This window comes from Ochotona curzoniae, unplaced genomic scaffold, assembly GCF_017591425.1.
Source record: "Ochotona curzoniae isolate NIBS_2020 unplaced genomic scaffold, NIBS_Ocur_1.0 patch4, whole genome shotgun sequence".
NCBI classification, from domain to species: Eukaryota; Metazoa; Chordata; class Mammalia; order Lagomorpha; family Ochotonidae; genus Ochotona; species Ochotona curzoniae.
In genome coordinates, this window is record NW_024466972.1 from 1,001,844 (window position 1) to 1,017,305 (window position 15,462).

The window sequence follows — 15,462 nt, forward strand, 5'->3', positions numbered from 1 at the left end:
CAAAATAAATCTTAAAAAAAAAAAAAAGATGAGGACAGGCTGTCATCTTTGGGTTCTCAGGGACCTCATACGCTGGGAGGATACTTTCCTCCTCAAAAGCAAAGCTGGGTATGTGGCCCCCAGACTGTGGCCTCTGGGGACAGAAATAGGGAGGAAAGAGGCTGTGGCCACATTGCTCCCTGGCATGAGGAGCAAGGCACTCCAGCCCTGTCCCACCATGAATTTTGTTTTCAAGATTTATTTATTTTTATTGGAAAGGCAGATTTACAGAGAGGAAGATCTTCCATCTGTTGGTTTACTCCCCAAGTAACCACAACAGCCAGAGCTGAGCTGATCCAAAACCAGGAGCTAGGAGCGTCTTCCAGGTCTTCCGCATGATGCAGGTCCCAAGGCTTTTGGCTGTGCTTGATTGCTTTCCCAGGCTACAAGCAGGGAGCTGGATGGGAAATAGAATAACTGTAACACAAACTGGCACCCATATAGGATGCTGGCACTTGCAAGGTGAGGATTTAACCATTGAGCCATCATGCTGGACCATATTTCCTTAATTTTTAATTTTATTTTTAATATTGTTTACATCATTAAGAGGGACGTGTGCTCATATGGGCCTATAATTAGGGTGGGAAGGATGGAGGTGTGGAGGAAAGTGGGTGGTTTAAATGTTTCCTTTTTTATTCCCCTTATGTGTCAGCAAAGAGCTGGAAGCGGAAGGAGCTGCTTGTTGGTATCAAACTACATCAGCACTGGAGGAATGAAATTAGACTTAAAAAGTGACTTCTACTGGCCCAGACCCAGTCTACGTGCATGCCAACGAGTGCTGTCGTCTTACCCGGCCCACAGCCACGGCTCTCACATTCACCAATGGGAGTTGCAGCCCAGACAGAAAGTCCCCAGAGTTCCTCTTTCCAGTCCTATTCCCAGCCCTGGGTCTTGTACGTGCTAGCAGGTGCTTTGATCCAGCTTGTCTTGGCCCACTCCGCAGTCATCAGTGGCTGGTGAGTGTTGCAGCCTAGCCCAGCTATGCATGGTCCACACGCTGTCCTGGTTGTCCTGTATGCCAGCAGCTGCTGAGACTTGGCCCAGCCCAGCCTGTCCTCAGATCTGGCCCATACAAATGCTAAGGAGTGCTGCAGACTTGCTCCAAGCTCTAGCTCTTGTGCTCCCTGGAGGGAGGTGTACCATAATAAAAGAGCTACTCACGTTTCCCTTCCAGGCCTGCTCCCAGCCCCAGATCTCACAAGCAGAGGCCTTGCTTGGTATGGTTTATGCTCAGTCCTGGCCTTTGCATGTGCTGGCAAGGTGCAACAGCCTGGCCCAGCCCTGGCTTCTGCCAGCCCCAGCTTCTACAAGTGTCAGGTGGGTTCCCATCAGGTGAGTTCTCTGGTCCATCCTGACTCAGGCCATACTGCCTTTAGCTCTCTGTTCTGCTGTCCTGCAGAGGGGAGGACAGAATCTGTCCCCAGATGTGGTTCTGGCGGGTGCTGCAGCTCAGCTTCACATGGCATACCCCCCCGCTCTGATACTTGCGGGTGGTTTCTGAGTTTAGCCCAGCCAGGAATGGCTCCCCAGTCCTAGCTTTTATGTGTGCCAGTGGGCAGCAGCCGATGCTTATTTAGCCCAGCCCAGGTCTCCCACGTGGGCAGTATGATCTCCCACATGATCCCACTATGCCCTCTGGTTGGCCCCTTTAAACAATTTCATTTTAGCTCATTGGCTTACTGTGGGTACGGTGGTCTGATCTGTGGAAGATCCCAAAAGTCATTCCTTCCCTGTCAAACAAGCCCTCTGCTGCTCCCTCTCCAACACGTCCCCAGACCCCCTTCCCTGGGCCATCTGTTGTCCCCTTACCTGGGGGCTGGGATGTATATCCCAGCCTGGAGTTCCCAACCTTCCCTAATTATCTTTTTTTTAAAAGGCAACTGTATTGGCATACTGAATTTTTTTTAAAGATTTATTTATTTTTATTGAAAGGCAGATATACAGAGAGGAGGAAAGACAGAGAGAAAGATCCTCTGTCCAATGATTCACTCCCCAAGTGGCTGCAATGGCTGGAGCTGAGCCAATCCGAAGCCAGGAGCCACGAGCTCTTCTGGGTCTCCCATATAGGTTCAGGTCCCAAGGCTTTGGGCCATCCGCAACTGCTTTCCCAGGCCACAGGCAGGGAGCTGGATGGGAAGCAAAGTCACTGGGATTAGAACTGGTGCCCATATTGGATCCTGGCGAGTTCAAGGCGAGGACTTTAGCTGCTAGGTCACCACGCCAGGCCCATCAGTATATTTTTGTAAAGCACTGTGAGGTTACTGGGGGAGGTGGGGGTTGTCCTAGAGTTTTCTGCATTCCTTTAAATATCTTTAGGTTTTGTTTAGGGATACAGTCAATTCACTTGGAAGCAATTGATCCTTTTGAGACTTGATGTTGAGGTTTGTTTGGTATACCCGGAACAATGTAGAGTCAAGGACTGCCTTTACTACTCTGCAGAAGCCTCTACTTGCTACCTATCCTGTGCTCAGAAACACACTCCAGGCAGTGAGAACCGGAGCACTGCTGAGCCACTGTGAGCGCTGGCAGTTATTCAGATTCCTTGGGGGGGTCTTTCCCATGCCTGCATGCACGGTCAGGACTCAGTTAAAGACTAGATGAGAAACTTCCTCAGACTCTGCAACTTTTTCCCCCTGGAACTTTTTCTTGTGCAATTCTGTTCTGTCCAGGACTCTGCCCCTGGATTCTGGTCACCTTAGCTCCCCTGGCTTGTACCCTGTTTCTCAATTACTGCGTTGTATTTGGACACCCTGCTGTGTTTGACAGTTTGTAAATTTTCTTTGGGTAGTAACCTGTAAAAATCATAGGACTAACTTTGTTTCTTTCCTTACTATTAGCCAAGGTCAGTGTCTTCACACCATTGTTCCATGTATTTTGTTCAGATTCTGAGTTGTTTTAAGACAGGAACACGATTTTGTTCCTGTCGCTCCATCGTGGTGGGAGCAGCAGTTCTTGGCTGCTTCTTTAGGGTAAACTGAGGCCTATTTATTTTTTAGATTTATTTATTTTTATTGGAAATTCAGATTTACTGAGAGGAGAGATAAAAAGATCTTCTGTTTGCTGGTTCACTCCCCAAGCGGCTGCTTTGGCCAGAGCTGAGCTTATCTGAAGCCAGGAGCCAAGAATTTGTTCTGGGTCTCCCACATGGATGCAGGGTCCCAAGACTTTGGGCCATCCTTGATTGCTTTTCCAGGCTTCAAGCAAAAAGCTGGATGTGAAGTAGAGCAGCTGGGCATGAACTGGCACCCATAAGGGATCCCAGTGTATGTAAGGCATGACTTTAGTCACCAGACTACCATGCAGGGCCCTGAGAACTGGTGACACACACAGTTGGTGGCAATGATCACAGAAACCTGGCCCACATGAAACTGATAGCCTTGGTACTTGGTTAAATATTATTTCTGGGTGTGTCAATGAACGTGTTTCCTAGAGAGATAGCATTTGAACTAGTGGACAGAGCACCACACTTGTGTGGAGGGTTAGGGTTAGTTAGCCAGTCTGCTGTGGGCCCATCTAGCAGATACAGAGCTGGAAGGGAGGACTCTGTCTTGTCCTGCTTGCCTGCTAGAGTTCAGTGTCAGTCTTGTGCCCTTGGGGCACCTGGTTCTCAGGACTTCAGACCCACACTGGCACCTGTGCCATTGGCTTTGGCAGCACTAAAACCTCCAGACAGCACTGGGCTCCCAGAGGTTCCAGCTTGCATGTGGCAGAACACAAGATTTCAGTCGCTCTCCCACCGCATCCTCCTCTCTGATCTCCATATGGATCCTAGATTGATTTTACTTCTCTGGACCCCGACTAACACAGCAGTCAAGTTTGATTTTTGGGTTCAGCACTGTGGCATGCAGGCTGTCTCCACCTTCAGCACCAGCATCCCATATGGGTGCTAGTTCAAGTCCCAGCTGCTGCACTTCCCATCTGGCTGCCTGCTAATGGCCTGGCAAGCAGTGGAGAACAGCCCAAAGCCTTGGGATCCTGCACCCACAGGGGGGACCCAGAAGAAGCTCCTGGCTCCTGGCTTCTGATCAGCCCAGCTCTGGTCATTGCCGCTACTTGGGGATTAAACTGGCAGATGTAAGATACTCTCTCCCTCTCTCTCTCTCCTTCTTGCTCTGTAACTCTGCCTTTCAAATAAAAATAAATAATTATTTCTTAACAGTTGCATTTCTGCAATACATTTATTGCAGCAGTTGTCAGGGAGGAAAATTATAACACATCACACAGTGCCACTGAGCATTGTATGTATTGTAACATCACACTCACGTTAATAAACCTTTTACTGTGCATATTCACTTAGCGTTTCATATCTGATGGCCACCTGTATCAAAAAGCACCACTAAACTGAGTTAAAAACAGAAAGGCTAAAAACCCAAAAGAAAATTAGGCAAAGAATATGGACAAATTATTTGCAGAAATACAAATGGCTCATACATACAGGGTTATTTCTACAAATTCATGAAGAATGCTAGTAAAGCATCCATACATTTGGATGCAAAATGTTTTGAAATCCAGTTACACAAAAGGTCTCCAAGGCCTGGCATGGTAACCTAGTGGTTAAAGTCCTCACCTTGAACACACCAGGATCTCATGTGGGCACTGGTTCATGTCCCAGCAGCCATGCTCCCCATCCAACTCCCTGCCTGTGGCCTGGGAAAGCAGTTCCTCTGCACCTGCACGGGAAACCCAGGAGAAAGTCCTGGCTCCCAGCTTTGGATGGGCTCTATTGTGGCCACTAGGGCCCTTAGGGAGTGAATCACCTGATGGAAGATCTTTCTCTCTGTCTCTCCTTCTCTCTGTGTATCTGACTCTCCAACAAAAATAAATCTTTTTTTAAAAAGTCTCCAAAAAAGTTAATGGAAAATGCATTTTATGAAAAAAAAACATGCATGATTTTGTATTTTTTTGTAACATAATAAACTTTTATTTATTGTTTGTTTACTTTTATTTAACTTGAAAAGGCAGAGAGAGAGAGAGGGATTTTCATCCACTGATTTACTTTGCAGCAGCAACCTGGCCGGGGCCAGGCCAAAACCAGGAGCACAGAACTCAATCTGGGTATCCCATCGTGTGTCAGGGACCCAATTACTTGAGCTGTTATTTGCTGCCTTGCTAGGTACACACTGGCAGGAAGTTGGATTGGAGGAAGAACAGCACAGCGTTACAATAGGCAGCCCAGATATACACTGTAGGCGTCTGAGGCAGAAACTTAACAGCTATTCCAAATGCCTACCTCTAAACTTATCTTTCACATTTTCCCATAAACTTTTTAAAGTACCTTCATATATGAAAAAGTTTCTCAACAACATGTGTAATAAAAAAAAGTGTAATTGAAAACTAGGAAATGCCAGTTTTTACCCATCAGACTGATAATAATCCAAAAGTTTTACAATATACTTTATTAGTGAATCTGGGAAAGCCCTCTCATATACTACCAGTGTTTGTACAAATCGGTACATGCATGTGGAGAGCAAGTCAACAAGTCTAAGTATTTCCAAGGCTCTTGTCTAAGAAGCAGCCATCCCACCTCTTCAACTCTTGCACACACAGGAAATGACGTGCTTTGAGGCGGTATCTCTAATAGAAGCAGGCTGGAGGTAGGCAGTAGGCACATCAGTGAGAAGCTCCTTGGGACTCCCATCGCATAACAGGGTGCCAACACTTCTGGTTCCAGCTGCCTGCTCATGTGCACCTTGGAAGCAACTGGTGATGGCTTGTGTGCTTGGATCCCTGCCAACCATATGGGAGATCTGGGCTAATCCCAGGCTCCCAGTTTCTGCCTAGCCTGACCTTGGCAGTTGTGGGTATTGGGGAACAAATCAGCAGACAGGAGATGTCTGTCTCTCTCTCTGTCTCAAATAAATTAAAAAGTATATTTAAAAAGAAAGAAATTAAAAAGCAAGGGTTGATTTAAAATAGATTGGCTAAATAGATTTTAATGTATTTATTTAATGGAATATTACATGATTATGAAAAGCCAGTGCTGTTTTCTAGGTATTGTACAAATCTCCAAAATATGCAAAGAGGAAAAAAAGGCTAGGTGTAAACCAGTGTGCATACACCTGAGTGACAAAGGAACAGAACCAAGACACCCATTGTGATTCTACCGAAAGAAGCAAGGAAAACATCCCAAACTAGTAAAGATCAACTGCTGTGCACTTGAGGGACAGAGAGAACACGCTTTCCACTGAATAGCTTTTTGTATTTAAAATTTTTAACCATGAGAATATACTTTCTACTAAATGTTAACTTTACCAGATGCTCTTGGCCATCCTGTCACCTCCCAGTCTGGCCCAGAGCACCAGAAGAGCCCATTTGCTTCCACCCCACCTCTATCTGGCTCTCACTCCTGCCTGTGGACCTGTGGGTGCCCATGGGCTCCCTCCAAGAGGCGAGTCCAACCCTTGCCAGGAAGGGCTGGCACTCACTTCCCGTTTGCTCACTTTCCTGTTCCCCTCTGCTTACAGCCTTCTCTGCTGGCTTCCGCTCCACAACACCTTCCTTCCGCCAGCCCCTCGGAATGACCTCTGCTGTTCAAATGCACTCAGAACTACCACCACCTCTACCACCGGGTGCTTATGAAGCACAGCCACTAACCTAGAATTCCTATGACTGCTCCCCACTGCTGTCCTGGCTCGAAGATCAGGCTCACACAGCCTTATTGTACACAGGAGGGTCTGCTCCCCGTGGCACCTGCCATGAGTCTGGCATCTGCTGCACTGTTGGGCCTGGGCTTGTCAGATGCTTTCCCAGGGCCAGCGTTGCTCAAGCTCCACTCTCCTGCACCACCCTTCCTTCCTCAGTAAGGTCTCCTTTGCATTCTTTATGGCTGAACACATGCAGACAATTTTCAGCTGTGTGTATGTGTGTGTGTATGCAGACAAAATGCTCATAGGGATCCTCACCTTCAACTCTGGCTCTGTAAGCTGTTCTCCTTGCTTTATACCAAGCTCCCTGAGAACAATAACTGTGAATTAGGCAGCAGCCTAGATTTATTATTATTTTTTGGAGCTGGTGCAATGGTTCAATTGGCTAATCCTCTACCTCCAACCACTGGGATCCCATATGGGCACCAGTTCATGTCCCGGCTGCTCCATTTCTCATCCAGTCCCCTGCTTGTGGCATGAGAAAGCAGTAAAGGATGGCCCAAGTCCTAGGGACCCTGCACCTACATGGGAGAACCAGAAGCTCCTTGTTTGGGATCAGCTCATCTCTGGTCATTGCCGCTACTTCAGGAGTGAGCCAGCAGATGGAGGAGCATTCTTTCTGTCCCCCCTCTCTGTAAATCTTCCTTTGCAATGAAAAATAAAACTTTTTTAAAAGTTTCAAAAATTTTATTATTATTCTTTTCAAAATGCTCATCTATTTGGAAGGCAGAGATGGAGAGAGAGAGAAAAACAGAGGCAGAGGGGGATCTTCCCTCCACCGGTTCATTCCCCAAACATCTACAGCAGCCATAGCTGAGCCAGGCTGCAGCTGGGAGTCCCCAGGACTCTCATTGCGCAGCAGGGGTCCAGCCCTTGAGCCCTGAATGCTTTCCCAGGAGGCTGCATTGGAAATGGAAGCTTAGGGACTGGCTCTGGCACTCTAAAATGGGCCGTGGGCCTCTGTACCACCCTGCCTCCCCTGGATCCTGAATGCAGACACAAGTGCCTGGGACACACTCACTGTGAGGCTCAGGAGGGAGGCTTGTGCCTGTAGGACTGAGGAACCTGGTGGGCGTGTGCTGGGTACAAGACCCCTAGCTGGGGTGGATCCACTGGGACCAGACGTCAGAGAGGCATCCACAGAGACTACCAGACAGGTGGAGGGGGAGAGTGGAGGATTCCCTACAGGAGAGGAGGAGTGTGGGCCATGGCTGCTGGGCAGGTGGAACAGCCTACAGCCCCCACCCTGGCACCTGTCCTGGCACCAGGCCACTCTGGCTCCTCCCTGCCTTTGTCATCCATGACTCACTTCAGCTCACTCTTAGTCAGCTGGTTTCCTAATTCGAAGCCTTCTGCCTCCTGTCCTCACCCGTGCAGGGAGCCTGTATCTTTGCCTGCCCCAGAGGACCCCTTACTGTTCCCTTGCCCTGCTCCCCTTCAGACCCTGTTCCTTTGGGGAGCTAGTCCCAGTCCGTAGGAACTGCCAATCACACAGTACCTCTGCCCCTATGGCAAGGTCAGCCAATCAGTTCTCTGCCTGGGAATTTCAAACTGGGGCTGCTCAGGCTGAAGCCAAGAACCTAGAACTCAATCCAGGTTTCTCCCCTGGAGAAGCCCAGGGCTCCAAGGCTTGTACTGTCATTTGCTGCTTTCTAAGGTGAGCTTGGGCAGAAAGCAGGGCTCTGTACCAGGCAGTGCAGTGTGTGATGCAGCTATCCCAATCTGTGACTGAACCTCTGCACCTCCTGCCCGTGCCCGGGGCAGCCATGAGCCATCCTCACTGCTCCAGCCTTGCCCATTCCTTGCTAGGCTGGGCCACCCAGGGCCATGGCTGAGCCATGTGCCCTGCTCCCTGCTGCCCTTCCCCTGAGTTCTTCTGCATGTAGTGGAAAACAGGACCCATAGCTTTGGCAACCAGCACCCAGAGGAGAGCTGAGCTCAGGCCAGCAAGCCACCGAGTTGGACGGAGCTGTGGCCAGTAGCCTGGCATTTCTCAGGCTGGCTGGCTGACTCTCACACTTCTCTCGGCCTCTACCTCTCTCAGAGCACGGTCCAGGGACACAGGGGTGAATGTGAGGACCCTTGTCCGGAAGCCTTCATTGATTTCTGGCTGGCTGCCAACCCCAGCCCCTGTCTGGACAGCAGGGCACAGTCAGGTCCACTTTCCTGGCTGCTTCCTAACCTTACCAAGCCTCTATTTCCAAATAAGGACACATTCACAAGTCCTGGGAGTTAAGACTACATTACCTTTTCTTTCTTTCTTTCTTTTTCTTTCTTTCTTCCTTCCTTCCTTTCTTTCTTTCTTTCCTTCCTTCCTTCCTTCCTTTCTTTCTCTCTCTCTTTCCTTCTTTCTCTCTTTCTCTCTTTCCTTCCTTCCTTCCCTCCTTCCTTTCTCTCTCTCCCTTCCCCTCCCTACCTTTATGTTTTTTATGATTTATTATTTTTTTTCTTTGAGAGGAGAGTTACAGGGAGAGAGAAACACATCCATGAGTTCCCTCCTAACGTACCTGCAACATCTGGAAATGGGTCAGTCCGAAGCTGGGAGCCAAGAGCTTCTTTTGGGCCTCCGATGTGGGTGCAGGAGCCCAAGCCTGTGAACCATCCTTACCTGCTTTCCCAGGTCATTAGCAGAGAGTTGGGTGGGAACTGGAGCAGCCAGGTGTGAGCCGGCATCCCTATGGGATGACAGTGTTGCTTTAACTCGCTGCAGCACAGCAGCAGCCCCAAGGCTGTGCCACTTCTGTAGCAGACACAGTTGATGCCATTACACCAGTGTCATCCACTGCACCCCTCTTTTCCTGCTCCCATGCTGTGTTGCTCCTGATCCGCAATGGAGTGTCCCCCCAGTGTGGGCCCTGGGACTTTTCCTTCCTTCCTCCCCTAGTTGTCTCTCTGCTTTCTTCCTCTCCATGTTAACCAAATGCAACCCACCTCCTCTTTCCCCAGCAAAGCTCCCTTGAGGCCCACCTGCACAGAACTGCCTTCTGCTCCAAACTCCTTGTCCATCTCCATGATGATCCCTCTGTGCTGTTCGTCATTATCTCTTGGGTGTGTGATGCACCTGCTTGTCCTTCCTCATTCATTCATTCATTCACTCACTCATTTGCCATTGAATGTGAAGCATTCTGTGAGTTCCTACAAGGGGTTGTAGCCCTGGAAGGACATGCAGACCAGCAATACTACATGTGGGAGCAGAGAAGCAACTTGAATTTGAGTCCACTTGCAAACTGCAGCTTGGATTACACCGAACCTTTTACTTTCTAGGTGACATTGGAGGCTGTTTGGTGATGCCATTGGGTATAGGGTCAGCAGCCCTGGTTTGGAACCCAAGCCCTGCCCATTACAGTACCTGTCTGTTGTTGTGCCAGCCTCAGTTACCTTGTCTATAAAATGGGGTATTAACAATACCAACCTCGTACTGCTGCTTTGAGCAGTCATGGAGCAGTGGATGCAAATGCTTTAGCAAGATACTGAGCATTTTGTAGGTCCTCAATAAGCATGCAGTCTTAGAGGTTGGGTGGGCAGTGAGGAAGGATGCCTGGGCATCTGGGACACCATACACAAAGGCCCAGGGACAGGCAGCCACGCGGCAAGGCAGTGTGTGGGCAGCTTCACAGGGAGAGAGCAGGAAGAGGGCAGAGGAAGGTAAGCACCTGCTTTTCCTTGCAACAAGCATGGTGTCCCTCACACTTCTGCGGGCCAGGTCCTTATCCCTCTGTCGCACTTTGTTCAAATAAATCCAGGGCCACATCTACTCCTCAACCAGGAACATGAGCTAGAACCCATCTACAACCGACTTAGGCCACAGGGAGGTAACCCAAGGGGCTCTCCAAGGGCGCTGCAGCAGAAAGCAGGCCAGGGCTGCCAGACCCTCCCCTGCCCTGACTCTCCAGGTTTCCTCTTATATCCTCAGGTTATCCAAGCATCTACCGGCAGCAGAGCCAAACTGCACATGGGCAGATGGAGCCACGGGGTGCAGGCTGCAGCTTGTGGCTGGGACAGCTAGAAGACACGCTGGCATCTGTGAGTTCTCTCCACCCAGAACCGGGAGTGGAGGGCAGGCCTCAGGGGCCACCTCCGACAGCCTGGGAATCTGTCTCCTGGCTTCCAGGTCTGTCCTCTTTTCCTCTTTCTCAGGCCTCTTAATCCCTCTTAGCCAAGACAGGTGAGTCAAAAGTCCCTGAGGACTTGTGACAAGCAGCAATTAACCTGTGAGTCATATGGCCAGCTCCCTCTGGCTCGGAGTTCCCAGCCTAGCTGTCAAGCTGGCTTCCAGCCCTGCCCCAGTCCAACAGGATGGGACTCGCTTTACCAAGGTCATGGGGCAGGCGGGAGGTCAGAGAGCACATGCTTCACCCAGTGGGGAGGTCCCCATATCTCACGACTCAGGCCTTGCACCTAGTGGCCCACTGATGTTTGCTTGACAGGGTTGCTTTGAACATGAAATAAAGGTGCAGTGAGTTCAGCTGCTGTTTGGGATGCTCAACCCTGGTGTTGCTCAGCACTGATGTGAGTCCCAACCACTCCAGTTTCAGTCTGCTTCTTGCTAATGTATCCTGGGAGGCAGCAGATGGCAAGTCAAGTGCATGGGCCCTTACCACTCCTGTGGGAGGCCTAGATGGAGTTGCCGCCTTCAGGGACTGGCCTAGCCCTGGCCACATTTGGGAGAGTGAATCTGGACCTTAATGAAAGCTCTCTCTTTAAAATTATGAAAACAGACATTAAAAAAAAAAAAAAACAAAACCCTAAGATGGCCCAGCATGATAGCCTAGTGACTAAATCCTCACTTTGCACCTGCCCCAGGTCCCCTATGGGTGCCAGTTCATGTTCCAGCTGCTTCACTTCCCATCCAGCTCCCTGTTTGTGGCCTGGGAAAGCAGTAGAGGATGGCCCAAAGCCTTGGGATCCTGCACCTGTGTGGGAATTTCAGGAAAAGCTCCTGGCTTCTGGCTTCAGATTGGCTCAGCTCTGGCCATTGCAGCTACTTGGGGAGTGAACCAACGGATGAAAGATATTTCTCTGTCTCTCCTTCTCTCTGTAAGTCAACCTTTCCAATAAAAATAAACAAATCTTTTAAAAAAAAAAAACCTGAGATGAAGACAGTCTCCAATTCAATCTTTTAAAAAGATTTAGTTATTTTTATTGGAAAGGCAAATATACAGAGAGGAGAGACAGAGAGGAAGATCTTCCATCTGATGGTTCATTCCCCAAGTGGCCGCAATGGCCAGAGCTGAGCCAATCCGAAGCCAGGAGCCCAGGAGCTCTTCCAGGTCTCCCACATGCATGCAGGGTTCCAAGGCTTTGGGCCATCCTCTACTGCATTCCCAGGCTACAGGCAGGGAGCTGGATGGGAAGTGGGGCTGCTGGGATTAGAGCTGGCTCCCATATGGGATCCAGGCACATTCAAGGCAAGGACCTTAACCACTACGCTATTGCGCTGGGCCCTCCAATTCACTCTTGATTTAAAAAATTTTTCCTTTGAACCTGCCAGCTGTATTTCCTGGTTGTTTTGTATTTTTAAAGATTTCTTTATTTGAACGGCAGAGTTACCCGAAGAGAAGGAGGGAGGAAGAGAAGAGGGGAGAGGAAGAGAGAGAGAAAGAAAATTTCATATGCTGATTTATTCTCCAACTGGTTGCAATGTCCAACCAGCAAAGCCAGGAGCTTCTTCCAGGTCTTCCACATGGGTCCAGGGGTAAAGCGTTTGGGTCCTGTTCTGCTGCTTTTCCCAGGCCACAAGCAGGGAGCTGGGTGAGAAGTGGCACATCTGGGACTTCAACTGGTGCCCTTTTAGGATGCCGGTATCACTGGTGATGCTTAGCCTGCTACTCCACAAAACCAGCTCCTGTTTCTTAGTTTTTGATTCAGTAGGACTCACTATAGTTACAATCATAGTAATCAACACTTCTCTCGGCGCTTGCTATTCAGGAGAGAAACATCAGATCACCTTTGAAGGAACGCCAATCCAATTGACAGCAGATTGCTCATCAAGAACCCTACAGGTGAGGAGGGAGTGGAGATCCATGGTCCATGTCCTAGAAAAAGAAAACTGTCAGCCCAGAATACTGCAGCCGGCCAAGCTCGCGTTTATAAGTGACAATGAAATGAAGATCTTCCAAAACAGAAGTTGGAAGAATTTGTCTTCTACTTGGCCAATTTTGCAAATAATACTCAAGGAGATGCTATACAGAGAGACAAAAAGATGACAGTGTCATGAAAGAACATGAAGAAACCTCCCGATAAAAGCACAAAGGAGATCCAAAACAAATAATAGGGATGTTTATGGGAAAATGGCAGGATCAAATCACTGCTCTTCAGTAATAAACTTGAATGAAAGTATATCACCTCACACCGCCAAGCCAGATAAAGATACAGTCACAGAGAACAGTAGACCAACATTCCTGTGAACATAGACGCAAAAATCCTCAAAAGTGTCAGCTAACGGAATCCAACCATACATCAGAAAGATCATTCATTCGGACTAAGATCTATCCCTGGGTATAGGGAAGGTCCAACTTATGCAAATCAGGATGCAGCACAATGGTTCAATTAGCTAATCCTCTTCCTGTAAGCACCAGCATGCCATATGGATGCTGATTCATGTCCAGGCTACTCCACTTCCCACCCAGCTCCCCGCTTATGGCCTGGGAAAACAACGCAGAACGACCCAAGGCCTTGGGACCCTGCACCCTCACGTGGACAACCTGGAAGAAGCTCCTGGCTCCTGGCTTTAGATTGGCTCAGCTCCAGCCGTTGCAGCTGCTTGGGGAGTGAACCATCAGATGGAAGATCTTCCTCTCTGTCTCTCCTCTTCTCTGTATATCTGACTTAACAATAAAAATAAATAAACCTTAAAAAAAAAAAAGAAGCCAATGTTTTCAATATTTTTCTACATGATGCTTTTCACTCTTACAGGGCAGGCATTTGGCCCAGGGATTAACAGGCTGCTCAGGACACTTGAATTCCATATGTCAGTGCCTGGGCTCAGGCCTCAGCTCTGCTTCCAGTAACAGCTTCTTGCCAGCAGACACCATGATGGGCAGCAGGGGCTGGCTCAAGGGCTTGGGCATTTCCCACACCTATATTCCTGGCTCCTGGTCTCCACTTGCTCTAACTCTGTTGCTGCAGGCAACTGGGGAGTGAACAGGCAGGTGGGTGATCTTAGTCTGTCTCCATGCCTCTCAATTTAAACCAATAAATGAAAGGGCAGTTTTGTCTGGCTATCCACACTGAGCTGCTTGCCTGCTCCATTCCTGGGGTAGTTTCCTAAGTGACATCAGCCATCCGGATGCTGATGTGGGCAAAGGTAGGGAGAAGTGCTGGACAATTCATCAGCTCTGTGGCGGTGAGCCACACACTTAGCTTCTGGGGCTTAACTCCCTCCACTCAGGATCCAGTGGACTAAGTGGAGGCTCTGGGCCAAGCTCACCTCCGGGAAGGGTAGGTATGGGGACCACATGAGACCATGAGCGCACTGAGGACTGTGGAAGCTTTACTGTTGATGGCTAGAACATTCCCAGGCAGGCCCGTTTGCCCATGAAGGGGACAAGCCTCTCACCTGAAGGTGGGTGGTAGACAGGGGCAGCTGGGGCGGCCCCAGACAGGGTCATTCAAATACAGGGCCCTTTCCATGCGATGGGTCTTTAGGTCAGATCTGAGTTGGCCTCATGGCTTGCACAACTCAGACAAGTCCCTTTATGTTGCAGAAACTTCGTGTGTCACGTGTAGCATAGGAGTGAGAACAACTACCTTGTGGGGCAGTGGGCAGCGCACCCGGGGCCTGATGAATATGGTTTTCCCCCTTACCACTGAACTGGATATTGGAACTCAGTGATTTTCAGCTCAGGCTGGGCCTCAGAGCTGTCCACCCTGCCCTAGGGACTTCCAGTACAGCCTGAGCCCCATCCCAAACCCACAAAAGCAGAACCTGGAGGCACCTGGCTGCAGGACGATTGTCCAGAGCAGCTGGCGTAGTGGACCAGTGTCAGCTGCCAAAGGCCCTCCTCGCCCTTCTTGTGGCATTGTAGTAGCTCTTGCTCCTGCCAGATGCTAACATCTGCTCCTGTGTGTTGCCTGTTGGCTGAGGAAGCACCCTACTAGGTGTGAGGCACCCCTGCAGGCAGGAGGGATTCCAGATCCAGAGAAGATACAAGGCCCCTCTGCAGGAAGATGTTTCTGCCCAGGACCCAGGGGTCAAGCAACTGCAATTCCACGGCCTTGTCCATGGAATTGCACATCTTCCAGGCTCGGATCCTCCTCTTGCAGCTTGGTTGTGAAAGTCAAAATAAGTACTGGAAGTCAAGGGGCTGCACATAGGAGGTGTTCAATTGTTGCAAAGCATAGCAGCCACTGAGGCTTGAACCTCTCTGACTTGGGCTCATCCCCCAGACAGCTCCTCAATCTCTCTGTCTCTCTCTGTCTCTCTTCCTCTCCCTCTGCTTTCCTGCCTTTGCATTGTCTCTTCCCTTAGCTGTAAGTGGGAGGAGGGGGCAGTGCTGATAATTTATCCCTTCTATTCTCTTAACATATGTTCAGGCAATTGACATTTTTCTAACAGCTGTTATGTCCCAGGTCTTGTTTTGTTTGTTTTTTAAGATTTGTTTTTTATTTATTTGAAAGGCAGAGTTACAGAGAGAGGAAGAGGGAGAGATTTTCTAGCCACTGGTTCACTCCCCCAGATGGCTGCAACAGCTAGAGCTAGGCTGGTCTGAAGCCAATAGCTAGGAGCTAGGAGCCCGCCACATCGGTGCAGATGGGGGAGCTGCTTTCCCAGGCCACC